The following is a 16,061-nucleotide window of genomic DNA, read 5'->3' on the forward strand; positions in this document are numbered from 1 at the left end:
AGCAGGGTGGAGGGGGCGAGGGGCGCTTTTATTGCGATGGTCCCTCCCGATTGGCCTGTGGCGCCAGGTTCCCCAGGAAGGAGCGGGGCCAACTGGCAACCAGAGAAGTGCTCAAATCATTGGGGCTTTTAAAAAAAAAAAAATCTTAAAAACCCTTATTTTTCAAAGTAGTGTGATGTTTTCCAAGCTTCTGACAGAGCTTTGAATAAAGAGGCATCGCTTTCTCATTGAACCCAAACAACCGACGGAGTGGTCCAAAATATTTCATTAAAAAGAAGTTCGGTGGCCGCTCTCACATTAATAAAGGAGGCACGTGTGACCTGGAAGGGGGCCTGAGGGATCCCCTGCCCAGGCACGAGGTCAGGCAGCAGGATAAGCTGGGGAAAGCCTTCACACAAGGCCTGGCACTTAGTAGGTGGTCAAGAGGCCAGCCCCATCCCTGCCCTGCTCTCTTCTCAGACTGGCCAATGGCCAAACGTCTTGGAGGCATCTGGCTGGTGGCAACAACGGCTGAATGGAAGGCCCATGATGTCATGGAAAAAGCACGGCTTTGGAGTGTGACAGGTCTTGGGTTTTAAGCCGCTCTGAGTCTCAGAGTCCTTTCTTTGACAATGGTGATAGCGTGCCCGGTTTGTAGTTAGGGTGGGCCGGGCATTAGGGAAATGGCCCTTAGCCAAGGGCCCGGCACAAGGTAGGTGCTGATAAGTATTTTCTGTGGCTCCTGATGGTTCTCTTGGCATGTGGTGTCCATACCTGTCATTTCTGGCAAGGGGGTGTGGAGGTCGCCTCCTTTCTCCATCTCGTTAGTTAGCCTTTGCACGGAAGCCTTTGGCAATCCTTGCTGGGCCCACAGCTCTGGGGAAGAGCTGGCCTTCTTGGAGCGCACATGCTGGGGAAGCACATCAAAAGGAGACTCACATCAAGAGCGAAGGGGAATGACACGAGGCATGGGATGCTTTCCAGGACAAAGGAAATAAGACAGTGATGAAACGATTAAACAACATCCTTGTTTCCATACAGAGTACCAGCCTCCAGAAATTTATATTTGTATTTTAGCATCACAAAGGCAGCCTGACAAGATGGCATCTGCGTGTGTTTACGTTGTGCTGTGAGATCAAGAGTCCGATTTTATTTGTGACATTTCTTGAGGTAGCCGCAGCCCAGGAGCTTGAAACGTTGATTTGTGAAAGATGTGAGCACATTCTCTTGGTAGTTCTTGCTTACAGGAGCAGACATAACCATGTCCTAAAATGTTTTGCTGAGGATCATTTTCTTAAACACTTTACATCCATGGGAGGGGACGGTATTTGAAGGCCTGCCCTTGGCTGAGTCTTAGTTGAAGAATGGATCGGTCAGGATAATTGTTATTAGCTATCCCAAGGGGCAAACTCTGAAGCTGTAGTGGCTTCTCACAGTAAGGTGACACTCAGGTGACATCGATGGGGTGCACATCTCGTTTGCATCTTGTGGCTGTACTATGGGGACTGTGACTTTCAAGGCTTTTACCGCCTGGCCAGAGAGGGACGGAAGAATTCAAAACAGCTTCAGCCTAGAAGTGATACAAACTACCACGCTGCTCATGCTGACCTGAGTTGTTACTGTGGCCCATACTAGCTGCAAGGGAATCTGGAAAGTGTAGGGAAGCACGTGAAATATTTGCTGAGCAGAAATTGTCTCTGCTCTAGGGAACATTGGAGATGGCACTTTGGCTCTGTGCCAGGACATGGAGAGTGCTCTCAAGAGCAAAGGAGAATGACATTAGGCTGTTGGGATATACATTCCTGAGCAGAGTAGCCCAGGGTATGAGGATGGCCCCCTTAGGAAGAGGATACAGTCTCCAAAGGCCATGGGGACCTTAGCCTGGGGCACTGCCAACAAGCTGGTGTTTGGGGCTGGATGACGCATCGGGTGGAACTTGCTATCCTTGCCACACCACAAGAGCCCCACTACCACCAGCAACAGTGACAAATGGCCACCCATGTAGAAGGCTGGGCAGGCAGGTAGGTGGTGGCCTTAGGTCAATGCAGGTGCCACGGTGACCAATTTCACCCTAGTGGACATGGACATTAGCTACTGGAGCAGCAGAATATTTCCAGATTCTGCTTGAGGAAGGTTTGGAGGGAAAAAGCCAAAAAGCCATCAAGACCAAGGGAAGCTAAGCCTTGGGGGAGGCGGGGTGGGTAAGATATTTTTTATTGGTCACTAAAAAGGCCTGACATAGGCTAGGACTGACAAAATAGATAATTTGCTCCTCTGCAGCGATACCTAAACCAGAAATAATTCTACCACTTTATTTTAATAAAGTAATGTTGGTCGGTTTCTTTTTTTCAAAGCCAGAAGTAGAGAGGAAAAATGAGATCCTACCATGAACACAGCGATGACAGTCTGATAGCGAAGCGACTAATGAGAATTGTGATTGTTGCTCACATAGTGGTTTTCATCTTCACCCATGAGTTAATTTGTTCCTCACCAAGAATCTGTTTTCTCTGCAAGGATTATATTTCCACTATTATATTCGTGTGGGAGCGGAGCTCTTTCAGGAAAGCCTAAGTGATTAGCTTCCAGATGAGCAGCTAATATGTCTCAGGGCTGGAATTCAAATCCAAACCTGGTACTTGCTCTGGTAAACAGGCTGCCTCTCAGACGTAAGCAAGGCCTATGTGACCTGCTGTGGCAGAGGCTGCCCCTCCCCCTCTTCCTCCTCCACCTCCTCTATCACTTCACTATCACCATCAGCAGAAGCATCATCACCACCATCATCATCTTCTTCATCTTAAAGACAATCTCACTGCTCAGCCATAACAGCATCTCACCTCTCAATTTTGTCTCCGGTGGTGCTGGGTTTGCACAGATTCATTCATAAACTGTCATCCACTTCCTAACCAATCATTGTATTTGACACTGAGAAGTCGCTATGCAGTATTAAAAAGGATCCGCAGCATTTCTTCTTGCTTAAGATCTTCTTTCTTGGGGCCCTCTCAAGGGGCATCAGAGAGGACCTAATTTATGAGCACCCAGGGGAAAATGAGTCGGGAGGGTCATATTCATTTGGTATTTGCTCTATCATAAGCAGTCCCTATGCACCTACCCTATCATATGCTGGCCTGGGGATAGATGGTGGTGTAGGAGAGGTGAGTAACTTTCCTTCCCTGCTGTCAGAGTCTACAGTCTACTGCATGCTACACTTCACGGGATCTCTATAGAAATAGGTTCTTGATTTTTATTTCAACTCCAAAGTTTATGAGGCCTGCTACCAAAGTGACTCCATCTTTCAACTCATTGCTGATTTGAATTTAGAGATAAGATTGAGTCTACTGTATCATGAGTATACCCTAGACCAGGGATCAGCAAACTATGGCCCATGCCAAACCACCTGCATTTGGAAATAAAACTGCACTGGAACCTAGCCATGCCCATTCATTTGCATATTTCCTATGGCCACTTTAGTACTATATCAGCAGAATCAAGTAGTAGTAACAGAAAACATGTAGTTCACAAAGCCTAAAATAGTTACTATCTGGCACCGTGGAGAAAAAAATATTCCTGATCCCTATATTCTGCTTTAGAGCCTTTTATTATAAACTACTGTGACCCTATCTAAAGCTACACCCTTCACTGTGCACCATCCACCCTCATCTATTCAAAGATATCAGCCCAGTAATGTCTCTTCATCAGTGTTGATCTCTATTGGGCCTTTCCATCAGAATGAAACATACTGCCATTCCTCCTATCCTAGAAAACAAAAGCAAACCAAATCTTCTCCTGACCCCTCTTATCCCACCAGTTACTGCCCATTTTTCAGTATTTCTTTGCATTGCATCTTTTCAAAAGAATTGCCAACTTTTTCTTAGACTTGCTCTAACTCTGAAACTGCTCTTGTTCGTTTCACTGATGATCTCCAATTTGCCAAATTGAGTGATCAGTTCTTGGCACTTGTCTTGCCTGGTCTCTGGCAGCAGACACATGGGACCACCTCTTCCTCACTCATTTTCTTTACTTGCCTTACAGAGCATGGCCCTCACACCTCATCTACTTCACCTGTTGCTCCTCCTCAGCTCCTCTGATCCCTCTGTTTCTCCCATGGTCTTACCAGGGGAGAGTTCAGAGTTCAGTTCTTAATTTTCTTTTATCCTCTCTTCACTCACTCCCTCGACACTCTTAATCAATCTCATGGCTTTAAATGCAACATATATGCCAAAGTCTCCAGATTTTTATCTCCACCCTGATCTTACTTCTGTCAACTAGACTTGTATATCACTGTCGACTCAATAGATATTCATGGCTTTCCATTAGACACCCCAAGATCAACATAATCAAAACAGAAATCTTAGTACCACCTGCCCTGCCCCCACAGAAATTGAGGCAATACCATCCTCTCATTTGCTTAAGCCCCAAATCTTAGCATCATCCATGGCCCTTCTGCATCCAATCTGTTAGGAAATCATGCCAGTTCTACCCTCTTGCCCCTCCACTGCTACAGGCTGGACTCTAGGTGTCACACCTCACCTGGATGACTACAGTAGTTTCCTAAGTCATTTCTCTGCTTCAACCTTGGCCACTCTCTCCTCTCCATGTCCTCAGTCTATTCTTTACATATTCAGTTACTCATTTAAAAGAGATCAGATTATATTCTCCCTTTCCTTAGTTCCCTCCAACAGTTCCCCATTTCACTCAGAGTAAAAGCCAAAGTCTTTAAAATGTTCTATGGGAAGCTATGTGACCATTCCCTACACATCCTGGACTTGCCTCCCTGACCCCATCTCTGACCCTCTGCAGCCCTCAAATTCTGTTCCAACTGCCCCAGCCTTCTTCAATACCCTGAACACAATGGGTATCCTGATACCACAGGGCTTTTGCACTGGTTGTCTCCTCTGCCTGGAACTCTCTTCCCCTGGATCTGCACCTTTGTTCAAATAGTGCCTGCTCAATGAGGCCTAGTCCAGATACCTTACCTAAAATTTCGAACTACCCCTCCAGCATTCTTTTTCCTCCACCTTTTCCCTCCATAACACTAACCCGTTTCTATACACTATATTCTTCACTTGCTATTTCTGTGGTTGAGTGCCCATCCCCCACCACTAGAATGGAAGCTCTGCTAGGACAGGGATCTTTTCCCCTCTGCTCACTGCTATCCCCTGGACAATAAACAAAGCCTGGATCCATGCAGGCACTCAGCAAATATTTGTCCAAGTACTGAATCATTAACTATGAAGTAGCAATCGATTTAGATGATTAATAGTGTTCTCAACTAAAAAAAACGAAAACACTGGCAGCAAGAGATAGACTTGGGACCGTCAGGAAGAAGGCTGCCCCAGAGCAAGCCAGGATGTTTCAGCTTCCGTGCTGCTGACCAGCAGAAAGAGGTTCCCAGGGCATGTGGCTGAGTGGGGCTCCCTGCATGAGAGGCCTGCATGTCCCAGATAAGAGGGGATCATGTGCAGTGGCCCCGGCTATGATGAGTGCAGGGACTATTTTTACATAACAGAGGGGAAGATAATCCTACAGACGTGATGTAAAGGTCTGAAACATGTTGCCCCATCTCGGGGAGGCTGGCAAGTTATGCTATTTATCCCAAGGGATGCCTCATTCCCAGACAATGTTTAAAAGACTTAGGAATGAATTTGTAGGTTGTTTCTCACCAGGCCAAATGTTCTTGCACTCTCATGGCATTCCATGACCCATCAGTGGATTTGGGAGCTCTTCTAGGGTAGGAAAAGTATGGATTTGGAGTCAGGAGAAATGGTTTTGAGTTACCTCTCCACCACTGCAAAGTTTTCCACCTTGGTCAAATTTCCTAATCTCTCAGTACCTGGATGTGATGTCTTGTTCTGTACCATGGGAATAAAGGTGTCTTCTCTCTCAAGACTGAGCGTAGCATTAAATGAAACAACACACATGCATGCTTTTATCAACTTAAAAACCAATAAAAGGTATTTTTGATCATTATGCATAAAAGCAAAGAATGAGTGAATAATTCATTCAAATTTATGAAGTGTCATTTAGTTAGTACACTCTAAAGCAACCCAAAACTATTTACTGGCCACTTTTATGTTAAACCCAACGTGTGTTCAGCATTGTGAGGGTTAGAAGGTCTGGAGCAAGGTCATTGCCCTTGAGGGAGTGACCAGCTTGCTGTGCAGATGCAGGCACAGAGCAAGGCAGACAGCAGGTACTGAGATTCCCCAGGGCATTGGGGGTGTGCCCTGATCTTCTTCAGTTCAGCTGGTACGTATTGACGTTGCTATGTCCCAGTCCTCAGATAGACTACTTCACGAGCTACAACAACTGAGGAAGTATTTCTAGATGTAGTTTGCCCATGAGGAACCTTAGTCTCCCATAGGTAACGTGAATTTTCCAAGATTATACCATTAGCAAATGGCAGACCCAAGCTCTGAGTTTTTCCAGTTTCAAGCCCTATGGTTCCTCCATGGTCCATCTGTGCCACACATGGTACACATCCTGCTTTACCCATAGGAAGATGCTATTTTAAAAGAGGACATGCCTGTATTGGGAAACCTCACATAGACACACACCTGTTTCCATAAAGGTAACGTCTGCTGTTATGGACTAAATATCTGTGCTCCCTCCCCCCACCCCCCACCAAACCCCCAAATTCATATGTTGAAATCCTAATTCCCAACATGTTGCCTTTGGGAAATAATTAGGTCATGACGGTGGGGTTCTCATGAATGGGATTAATGTCCTTAAAAGAGGGGCCCCAGAGAGCTCTCTGCTCTCTGTCACATGAGGCTACAAAACACAAAAAGTTCATCTGCAACCCAGAAGAGGGCTGTGACCAAACCCCACCGTGCTGGCACCCTGATCTCAGACTTTCAGCCTCTAGAACTGTGGTTTATAATCCACCCAGTCTGGGGGCTTTGACGAACAGACTAAGATATCTGCCAGGAGGGGGAGGGATCAGGGAGGGCTCTCAGTGTCATTGGGAGCCATTGCAGGTCAGTCACCTCACTCGCTTCACAAAGAGCAGCAACCTCATGTTCCAAGTCAAGTAAGAGTATTTGGCAGGAAACAGGTTGGCTAACGTCTGATTACCTGCATGCACTCACAGTGACACACATGCATGGGTGTGAAATGGCTCACATCTAATATTCCTTGTGAAGTGTGAATACGTTGGAGAAGGAGATGAGCGACAAGCAGTGTAGACCAGTGGTCGGCAAACTCATTAGTCAACAAAGCCAAATATCAACAGTACGATTGAAACTTCTTTTGAGAGCCAAATTTTTTAAACTTAAACTGTATAGGTAGGTACACTGTTATTAACTTAATTAGGGTACTCCTAAGGCTTAGGAAGAGCCACACTCAAGGGGCCAAAGAGTCGCATGTGGCTGGCAAGCCGTGGTTTGCCGACCACGGGTCTAGACCAAGCTCTGCCAGCAACAGGTTGTGATTCCCACTCCCTGTGACTCTTCTCACCTGTAAATTGAACTAATTTGTTTGTGGACTCCCTGAGGACAGCTGTGTCTCCCTCTCACACCCCCTCCCTCTATCCTTTTCCTCCTCTCCCTGCCTGTTCTTCCTCTTTCTGTCATCTTCATACAATGATGGGCTGCACACCTACATGGTGCAAGCCTATCAACCAGACAGACATGGTCTCTCTTCTTATGGAGCTTGTAGCCAAAACAGAAAACAAAGGCCAGACAGGCACAGAAGGTGTGATGCGTGCTCTAATCTGGAGAAATACACACACTTCCTGTGACTTCCCAGAGTAGAGGACGATTTTATTCATCTTTGTATTCCCAGTGCTTAACAAGGGGCCTAACACGTAATAGATGCTTAGGAAATGTTGTTTTGACAGACAGCACAAACCAAAGAACAAAGGAATGAGGATGTTGAATTCAAAGAACTCTGAGGTCTGCTAGCTCTTTGATCAAATTTATATGATGATTGTGCTGCAGGTTAGTACCTTTTATAATCCTCAAGGGTCTGCTTCTCTCTTCCTTGGATTTATTCATTCAACAGATATTTGTAAATATTTGTGCCCAGGCACTGTCCTAGGATTCGGTAAATAACATTAAACAGCAGAATCTAAGACCATGCATTCATAGAGTTCACATTTCAGAATCAGAATGGGAAGTAGACCATGAGCAAGCAAGCACAGCCTGTCATACAAATCCAGGCCCTGACATGTTCAAGTAAGATGTCAGAGGGTGACGGGATCTGTCTTCAGGAAGGTTGTCAAGGACGCGTCTTTGAGGAGGGGACCTTTGAGTGGAGACCTGAATGAAGTGGTGCTTTATTACAAATAATCTCTTTGCACCACAAGTTATTGTGAGTCCAATGCTGGCCCTTCCATTTCGTGCCTAAACCTGCCGCTGAGGCTGATAAGGTCTTTGCAGCAGCCCCGCCATGTGGACCTGTCATCTTCATTAGATGAGTGATGGGAATCTTCTCACCTCACAAAGTGTCGCATTGCCAGACATTTAAAACTAGTGGGCTTGCTTTTTATTGAGCTCAAATGTGTCCTCCTTTAACATCCACCCATTAGAATGAGTTTTCTTCCTATGAGCAGAGATTGTTAGGTGTTCATCAAAATCATCATTCTCTCCTTCTAGTACCATACCTGCACTTCATTTCCCAGCCCCTTCGCAGGTAGGTGTGGACACACACACCTGAGTTATACCTGAGGAAATATGGCGGGAACATGTGCCAGCTTGGTCCATGCAATGCTCTGGCATAAGCGCCCTTATATCCACCCCTCCCCCATACTAGTTGAACACAGAAGACAATGAGGGCCTGGGGACAACAGCGACACAATTTGGAAGAAGTTCTGGGCCCCAGAGTGACCAAGTAAAACAGAGGAACCCACGGACTTATTCACTTTCCCAGGACTGTCTACTTGAGCTAGAAACAGCCTTTGACTTTGTTGAGGCAATACCTGTTCAAGTTTAATTCTACAGCTAACTTGAGTTTGGCTTTAATTCTGCAGCAGCAAGTCTAGTAAGTAGGACTAATGCACCCCGGAGCAGTACAATGAATCTCACAGGGATGCGCATAACTTTCCTATATCATACTGCAGACACTGTATTTGCAAACCTGTCCTAATACTTACAATTGATTTATGTAAAACCCATGAGCTCCCAAAGGACAAAATGAGGGAAAATACAACTACATATAAAATCTTTTCTAAAACTATGTTTACAACTTAGAGTATGTGAGTAGGCACATAGTAGGTGGTATAGCAGCAGATGGACAACCAACGTCTGTCCAGTGAGTGAATGGCTGTGCTCTGATGGGCTTTATCCTTCAAGTGGCTGAACAGTAGTGCCCTTTGGCAGGTCTCTTCCTTGTGATTATTTATGGGTCAATGTCTGTGGATGGCAACACAACTCAGAGAGACCTTGAACATTATCCAATGCCAAGGGAACTATCTTATTTCTGGCAAAACAAAGACAGAATAGTAGCTAAAAATGGCTTCCCCCACCTGTTTTTATTTCCATGGAGATTTTAATTATAACATTTGAATAATGCATCCTGTAAAAAAGACTTTGTGGGGAAAACTGCCACAATTCAGCTGGACCTTGAGTCCTAGCATAACCCATCTGTTCTGCCTATAATGTTGGGTGTTGCCTTCCTTCGAAAGGTCTTAGTTGTGGGGACCCGAGATCTGATGTGGAGAGCACACATTTGTTTTCAACATTTCTCAAGCCCTTTGCCAGGCACAGGGATGTGCTCTTCACACACACACACACACACACACACACACACGGCAAATAAACTGCAGACTTCAGTCTCTGAGCTGCTCATCTGGGAAGGGGTGGGCATCAAATGAAAGGGCCGGCGGGGCACGTGGCCCCGCAGGCATCCGGCAGGGAGGATGACGGGCAGCCATGGCCGAGGCAGCGCCTGACCAGATAGGCGCAGGCCCGCGGACGCCCAGAAGGACCCGGGCCGCCCTCCTCGGCCTCCGAGTCACTTTCGGGCCGAGCAGCGGGCGACCCAAGGGCCAGGCGGGGTGGTGGGCGGCCCGCCTCCCGGTGACGCCCACGGCGGCAGGCCTTGCATGGGAGCCGAGTGGCTGGCTTCCCATCCATTAAGGGACCTCCATTTTGTATGGAACCATGTGCTCAGCGAAGGCTCCTTCCCCCTCGGAAGGAGCCTCTGCTAGCCACACCCACCATTTCTCTGGACTAACCAATGGTAATCAAGGGAAGTGCACGCCATCGCTATGACCACATCCTGTGTAATGGGTCACCAGCTCGCACCTGGCCAATCGGCCGGGGGCACGGCCCCCTCTCCCGCCCCTACTCCAACCCTCTATGAAACCCCTGGTTCGAGCAGACTGCTTTCTCTTTGCCACCTGCTGCTGCGTCAGTAAGGAAGGTAGAGGAGCTAAGCCCGGGCTTAAAATAAAAGACTCTTTGCTTTTGCATCGGATTGGATGGCTCCCTGGTGGCTTCTTGGGAATCTTGAAATCTGGGCATAACAGAGCACACATTTGTTTTCAACATTTCTCAAGCCCTTTGCCAGGCACAGGGATGTGCTCTTCACACACACACACACACACACACACACACACACGGCAAATAAACTGCAGACTTCAGTCTCTGAGCTGCTCATCTGGGAAGGGGTGGGCATCATGCCCTTGGGGGGTTCAGGCAGAGCTGCACAGTCACAAGTCTGTGTGCTTTTAAATGTATTCTCTCCCTCTGTTTAAGAAACTTTTATTCTGGACATGGACTAAATTTTAGTTATAGTTGAGGCTATAATGTGGTATCTGCAAAGGTAACAAGTCTTAACTCATTTATTGCTTATATTCAACCCCTCTCCCCACAGATCTAAGGTAGATTACAAAGAGGCAAATAATGGAACAAGATAAAAGATAAAGCCCCATTGATTGTTAAGACAATAAGCTTTGCACAATGAGATGAGTAATGATAATATCCAGGTGTATATCCTAATATTTGTCACTTGTGTGGTAAGACAGTGATTTAGGAAATGAAGACGATTTCCTTAACATGGCAAAGAATATGTTAAAGTCAGCAGCAACTGCAAACATCTAAATGGTGAAATGCTCCGGCATTCTTTCTAAAATCAGGAAAGAATGGCGACGCCCTCTATCACAATGATGACCTACCATCTGTTGGCAGAAGTTTGCATTATGTTTAATCAGCATGACTTATGAAATAGCAGGCATTGTGTTAAGTGTTGGGGACAAAATGGTGTGCACAACTGAATATGGGGCCTGGCCTCACAGAGCTTGCAGCCTGTAAGGGAGGTAGATATTCATTACGTAACCACACACAACATGGACAATTTCATTAGTGGCAAATGCTACAAAGGAGAGCTCCAGGGTGCCGGGAGCATATGTAATTGGGGCATTTGACACAGAGGAAAGGCTTCCCAAAGAGATGAGCACAGAGCACAGGAGGAAAGGGGCCAGGAGTTTACTAAGTGAAGAGGGGGGTGTGGAACAGTGAGGAGAACGGACATGTTGGAGGGGGAGGTGGGAGGCCAGTGGGGTTGGAGTGTGGAGAGGTGGGTGTTGGTGTGAACTGAGGCTGGTGAGATCAGTAAGAACCTACAGTGATTGCAGAGTACAGTAGGGAGAGGTGTGTTTATTATGAGAAACAGAAAGACGCGGGCTGTGTTTATGCATTGAGGTGGCACCATCATTTCATGTTGAGAAGAAGGTCCAGGCAGCAGTAGTGAGAGCAGACTAGGAGGCTGCCAGTGGGAAGGTGGGTGATGTGTGAGGAAGCTATGGTGTCAGTGAGATGAGAGTTAATGTGACCTTGAACAAGAGTGGTAATGGTGATGGGCAGAGAGAGAAGCGGGCAGGTCCAACCAGCACAATAACCCGTGAAGCAGAATTAAGGAAAGAATATTGGGAGGAAGACGCACAATGCCCTCATTGACTGGCAATACAATTATTTACCCAAGGCAACTAAGAAAATCAATGAGTGTTTCTGTTAAATTATTAAGAGACAAATTATCTAATATTATATGAAAATCCTATATTTCAGCAGTAAACAGGTGCTATAAGAAATTAATTTATTTATAAACAAAAAATATAAAATACACAATAGTACCCTTAATAAGGAATGTGTGAAAAACAAAAAGAAAAAACCTGAGCACTTTGTTGACTGTTATAAAAAAAGACCCAAGTGGGTCAGAAAAAAAAAAGATATCTCTTAACAGGAAGATTAGCTATCATGAAGATATCAATTCTTTCAAAACTGATTTATAGGTTGAATAGAGTACCAATGCCAAATAGTCCATAGGATTTAAAATATATTGATAACATAATTTAATTCATGTGGAAATAAATAGCTTAAATTTTTGATGTTTGTTTTAAATTGTTGTTTTTAAGAAAAAGGATGTGGAGGAACTTCCCTCATCCTTAAGATATCAAGCCTTTTGAAGCCATAATCACTTAAGAAATTATGGAACACGGTTCAAGACTCAACTAACATTTTAGTGGAAAGGAGAAAATATGGCTTTGAAACAGATGGGGCAGGGATGGGGTAGGTAACAAATGGGGTTGGGTTTAACATTATGGTTTTAGAAAAAACTTCCATAGGAGTCTTGTTTTGAGCCATGATGGTTGACCAAAATTATCACAGTGGGGAAAAATTCATGAATTTTCTAAGTTTTGAATTTTGTACCAGAGACTCAAACTCATCAAACTTTTTCATGAACTGCTATCAATAATAAAGTCTAAATCTTACTTCAACACTTTTCTTTGCCAATAGAAGGTAAGAAACACCATACTACAAGGGTTTTGTAATATTCCTCCTCAGTTGTAGCTATTGCCCAATTTGGTTATAAAGTGTCATGAGTCTATAAAGTGAATACGTACTTTATCTCCACAGGGTCCCTCAATGTTTTGTCCAATATGCTCTTAATAGTTTTAATTTTATATTTCTAAGTGTTCCCTTGAACAACTGATTCAGAAGTATGAGGGCGTACACACATATTTGGGCATCTTTAATGCACTTAAATGTTGCTCAATGGGAAGAAACACTAGTACATTTTCTCGCTCCACTCTCCGCCTGCCATGACTAATTCACTCCTGTAAAATATTCAGAGTAACATAGCTAAAGAAAATCGCTTAACGTTTATGCATATTTCTGAATGTTTCCAATTTAACTTCAGTTTCCTATGAGACCTACCATTTCTAAATGTGTTTAACTAAGTGATTAAACGCCAAACGTCACCTTGGCCTTGTGAAGGGGAAATGCAGATCACTACAACCATTTAATTCACAAGACTTTTATGAGAATGTGTGGTCAGGCCCTCTGAGATGTGTGGTATACAGGGAGACATGGAGCAGGCCTGTGTCTGTCTTCTAGGACCTCACAGTCTATGAAAAAACAACACACACACACACATACACACACACACACACACAGAGTCAAGGGCTGTGTGAGCCCTCACACTCATACACAGGTCCCCTTGACCAATGTGACCAATGTTCCTTTTTGCCCTTGGGGTTGCTTGTCCTGAATGAAGCTATAGTTTGTTCTGAAAGAAATGACACAACCTGGTGGGAATCAAACCTAAACTCTAGTCTTGGTCTCTGGCACGCCACAACCCATAGAAACAATTCTTTCCAGTCTATAACTGGGTAACCATTAAGTTGTTTGGGGGAGGGGATATTGGCGACATTGGTCACAAGTCCGAATTTAATAGTAATGCTAATTTCTAATTCAATTTAAATGAAAATTAATCTTTCCAAGAGCTCTCACTCTTGAAACTGTAAGGGTAGGGAGAATGCACCACTTATGGTCAGTAGTGATGAGTTTCATTTATCTAAGGCCATTCTCTCCACTGTTCTTGCTCAAGAAAACGTCTGTTTGGGAGAATGAAGAGTACAGACCAGCACTCAAGCATGAGAAAACAATGACATATTTCTGTTCTGGCCCATTTTTTGCATTATCTGGTCATAACAGTAACACCTCCACTTGGAGCTATAAAGAATCAGGAAACGATACATGTCAGCTTTTCACGCCTTCTATTAAAGTCACTGTAATGTATCTTCTTAGTAAAGACCTAGGTAGTTCATCCATTCATAGTAATTCCTTTGAATGGGTTCTCTCTTTCAATTGATTTGGCTTCCACCAGAATAAGGGATACAAGAGATGACGCAAGGTGGAAGCTATCCCGTATGACCTGCACCTAGAAGTCACAGGCAATCATTCCTACCACATTCTGTGTGTTGGAAGTTACTCACTCAGTTCAGCCATACTCAAGGGCAGGGGAATCAATGTCCACCTCTTGATGGGAGAAGTATCAAAGAATTGGTGGGTGTAGTATAAAACCACTGCCACAGAGGAAATGCAACCTGTATCCTGACATCTGAGATGAGTTCACCAGAGAGAAATCATGTTGTCATTTGAGAGCATTAGCACACAAAAGTGACATTCACAATGATAATAGACTCAGATGACTTAAGGGATGGGCGTGGATTGATTGGGATTTAACTAAGGCTCATGAATAAAAGCCTTAATTAGGTTGGTTTCTCGGCTATGGAGAAGAGAGGAGAGAGAGCACCTCCTATGTAGGGTGGTGGGAAGTGGGAAAACTCCCTGCTTAACACTTAACCCCACTAATACACAATAAATACTATGATAATCAAAACAACATTCACCCCTTATTTCTGCTGGCTCTGTGGCCACAGAGCCCCTAGGTCTCTGTTTCAAGGGGAGACAGTTTTTCCCATGGTCAGAATGACAAGCCTTTTTACTAGTGGTCTCATAACAGTTTCCAGGGTTCTAGAGAGAGGCCAGCATTCTTGGGCTTGAAAGACAAGCACAGAGTGGTACCTCGCCTTCCCCCACCCCCACCGCAGCCCCATGAGGGCTTTCAGTCCAAGGCTTCATCCCCAGGAACCTTGAGAGAGCTGGCAAATACTCTAAACAGATAAAAGATAATTGAACAAGGAGTGAGTAGTAAAGGGTGACAAAGTGCTATTTCCATAATAAGCTTATCTGAGTAAACTTTCTCAGAGCCCCAAGTTCCCGGGCAGGGTGTGGATTTGGCAATAGTAAAGAAACAGGCCACGCCAGGAATGTCTGGGGAGCTAATGAATGGCCCTGAAGTGGCTGACGTTCCTATCTCTGCTTTGGATCCCTGCCACCTTGACGCTAATGTCAGCCGGTGTTTAATTGGCAAACAGGGCTTCAAAGGGTTGCTGGGCCCTGCTCCCAGGGCCCGGGGCCTGTTAATGTTTAATTGTCATGTACAAGGGCCCACTCGCTCTTGGTGGATTTGGGCGTTTTATGACACTTTGAAAAAAGCAATATTATGAGTCTCCTTGCTCCACGGATATTTTTACAGACATGCCTGGAGTCACATGTCACTTAACCTACACTGTGAGTAAGGAGCAAACGCACCGAGTACTTGGGCAGGGGTAGAATGAGGCACCTTCAAGTGGAAGTTCTCCATTTTACTGCCTTTGCCCCAAATTCAATAAGGATCAGGGAACATCTGGAGCAGCAACAGCAAAAACAAAACAAAACAACTTAGGAGCTGGGATTTGGGGAGACAAGGAAAAGTCACAGACGTGTAATAGAAGTGTAATGGCTTCATGGCAATATGTTACAATCCGCCATTGCCTGGTGATGGTGCCTGCTCTCCTTGAAGCTGCTTGCTGCTTGGTTACTCATGGCACTGCTAGACACGCAAAGGGGGTGTTTGTGTGTGTGATCTCTCTTTTGAAAAAGTCTATATGCTTTATATTGTTCATGTAATTTAAAAAGTCAAAAGAGACCGTCTTAACAAAACTAGGTAACCTTCATCTACCTGGGAAAGAAGAAGGAATAATAGAAGACTAATACTTTACTCCCTGAAACTACATTGTGGTGAGAGAGTAGCTTCCAACTTCCTGACATTTGAAAAGCACTACTTTGAATTGCATATGCATGCTTTTTTTGAATATTCAACTCCGTTCCATTTAATTGAGTGCTTACTAAGTGTTCATATCAAATAATCTCTTTGCTTTTGAATCAGTGGCTTTTATAGAGACAGTGTCTTAGGTTTTATTCTGGAAATGGATCAGTTTGTGTTTTAATTATCCTTTTGATGAGCATGAATATCTC

Source organism: Myotis yumanensis, unplaced genomic scaffold (assembly GCF_028538775.1).
Source record: "Myotis yumanensis isolate MYYU_CA2020_CCGP unplaced genomic scaffold, mMyoYum1.0.hap1 SCAF_11, whole genome shotgun sequence".
NCBI classification, from domain to species: domain Eukaryota; kingdom Metazoa; phylum Chordata; class Mammalia; order Chiroptera; family Vespertilionidae; genus Myotis; species Myotis yumanensis.